This window comes from Lucilia cuprina, chromosome 4 (genome assembly GCF_022045245.1).
Source record: "Lucilia cuprina isolate Lc7/37 chromosome 4, ASM2204524v1, whole genome shotgun sequence".
Lineage (NCBI taxonomy): Eukaryota > Metazoa > Arthropoda > Insecta > Diptera > Calliphoridae > Lucilia > Lucilia cuprina.
The window spans coordinates 11,824,920-11,827,802 of record NC_060952.1 but is presented as its reverse complement, the minus strand read 5'-3'; positions in this window follow the sequence as shown (position 1 = coordinate 11,827,802).

The following is a 2,883-nucleotide window of genomic DNA, read 5'->3' as shown; positions in this document are numbered from 1 at the left end:
CTATATTATTATTATGATTTTATTAACAATAATAAAAACAATTTTAAATAATAACAATAATCTTTTTGGGCCCTTGAATTAGATTCAAATAACATTTATTTTAAATAAAAAAATCATTTAAATTCCATAAAATCTCTTTAAATTGTTAAGGTTACAACCATTTTACAATGTATTTTACCCAAAAATCTTTTGAATATATCATAATAGCAGTTGCAAAAAGATAAAGACAACAAAAAAAGGGCAATTACTTTTGGCAAGAAAATGAAAAAATACTGCTTTTACGTTGATTAAAAGCGGTTTGTGAAACAGAGAGAGAGAGGAAGATTGAGTTTAAATGTAATTGTCTTTATATGCATATGTAAAAGTGTTTAGGAGAACTGCTCCTAGGAAAAAAAGATATTTCCTAGAATATAAAGCAAAAAACAGAGTGTGCATTGAAGCGCTATCTGTGCAGGTTTTTTTAGCTAATTTAACTTTAACTAAGCTTAAAGCACAACTCTGTTTCCCTCCAACACTGTACAGGTCTATTGTACAAGTATGAGATTATATGTATGTAGTAATCACTAGCATTTGGTTGATTGCTTTAAAGTGGTTGCGTGTTGTTTTTGCTCCAATTTTTTCCAACTATTTTCTGACACAAATACATTTTTGAATATTTAAAAGCAGCCAAAGCACTCTCATTATAAGGATGTGGTCTACCACAAAAACATTCAAAACGTTGGAAATGAAAAATGAAAGAACAAGCGGAAAAACACAAAGTTATATTTTACATAGACTTTGTTGTATACTTATATAGATAAAATGAGAAATAAATAATTTAATACTAAATGCTACAAAATAAAATATAATAATTTATTTATATATTATGCCTCCCCAAAGGGTGTTTATGATGGAAAAGTGAAAATTTTCTTTGGAAAAATTTTTTTAGGTGATAATTAACTTAAAACTACACAACAAATAGTTACTTATTTTAGGATTCAATTAATATTTAATTTATTCAAAATAACAAAGACATTTATAAATAAATAATAAAGAAATACAAATAGTTATCTCATTTCTCTTCCTTATAATGAGAAACCTTTAATAATTTCCTAGAAAATACATATTTATATTGATTTCCTTGGGTTTATTACAATTTAATTAATTTCTGTCTTTACATCTTCTTTAGTTGCTTTTATTTGTGTCAAAACAATTATAGTTTCTCTTTTCTAGTTTATTATTATTCGTTGTTAATGGTAATTTTTTTTTGTGTCTCATGTTGCGTATGAGCAATTTGTATCGTTTGCACTTAATTCGAATAATACGTATACGTGCTGTTGTTATTAAATATTTACATACATATACGTACGTAATTAAATCACTTTCATACACGCACACATAATTTGTTGTGTTCTATGATATTAGAAAATCAAAAATCTAAAATCCTCTTTATATTCTTGGTCTCTATGAAATTCTGATGCGAGTAATAGTAATTGATGAAATTCACCCAAAATATTCGTTATTGTCCTGAAGACGTTGGGTAGTGAAAATCGCCAAAGTGTCAAATAGAGGAAATAATGCAAAATTTAAGTTACTTCAGACCTATCGATCTGGCCTTCGATAGGTTACGTTGTGCTCTAGTGTTAGATAGAAAATCGTGAAGTTTATTCTCACATTTTTATTCACCCTACTACTTATTTAGTAAGTAAGAAAGTAAGTAGGTAAGTTAGTCAGTCAGTCAGTCTGTCAGTTAGTTACTTAGTTAGTTTAAATATATAAAACATTCTGAAAAATAGAAGTAGATGGACTGGACTTTGATTTTTTGATACATTAAAGTTTGTCGCATGACAGACATGGACTCAGACATTCTTTTTCAAATTTAAAATCCATAAATATTAACAAATTCTTTAATTTAAATTTATATAGAAATTAGTTCTATTTGGTTTCAAATAGTCAAATAACTAAGTACAAACAAATGCATAATAAATATTTTAATGTTAAGCATAAATTTTATTGAAAAATTATTTATACAGAAATCATAAACAATTACATATGTACATATAAACATATATCTAATGTAATATACATATGTATATATTTATATACATTTAATATAAATAAAAATAAATATAATTAAATATTTTCAAATATTCTTTTAAACCGATTAAATAATATGTATTTGTTGCAAATTACGATAAATACATATGTATATTTAATAATATTTGTTTAATTTTTTATACAGAATTAATTGCATATGAAAATTCATCTTTATTGTTAACATTTAGTTATTAATTTAAATAATAGAGCAACCTTCAAATGATGTCTCAATTTAATAAACAATATAAACTTATGTCTACAACAGACACAACATGTTTTGTCCATCACACCACACTTCTAGTTATACATTGTGTTGGCTTCCCAGCAGTTCGGTTGGACAGTTGTGAACTACCGATTTAGGTTTAATTAAATTAATTTTAATACTTACTTGTCTTACAAGGAAGTCAGTAGTCACCCTTTAGATTACGAAGAGACAGCAAAAAGTTTAATTTTTGTTTCCAAGTGTCCACCATGTCGCTTACAAAAAAGATATTATAGTAACGATTGTCTTTACCCTTGTTTACAAAGAGCACATCCGTGACGAATGGCGAGAGACAGCAAAAAGCTTTAGCTTGTTTTTTAGACATTCACTATATTGCTTACAAAGGAGCCACTAAAGTGGCGATTGTTTTCTCCTTCGTTTACAAAGATTAAATCTGTGACGGAAGACTTAATTGAAAATCACTATCTTTTCCGGATGCTTCGACCCTTTGTCGAACTGCTGGGTAACTAAAAACAATATTAGGATAGTTCCCCTCTTTTGAAAGAGTTTCCTTATTTTATGTTGGAAATTAATTTTTCATTTTT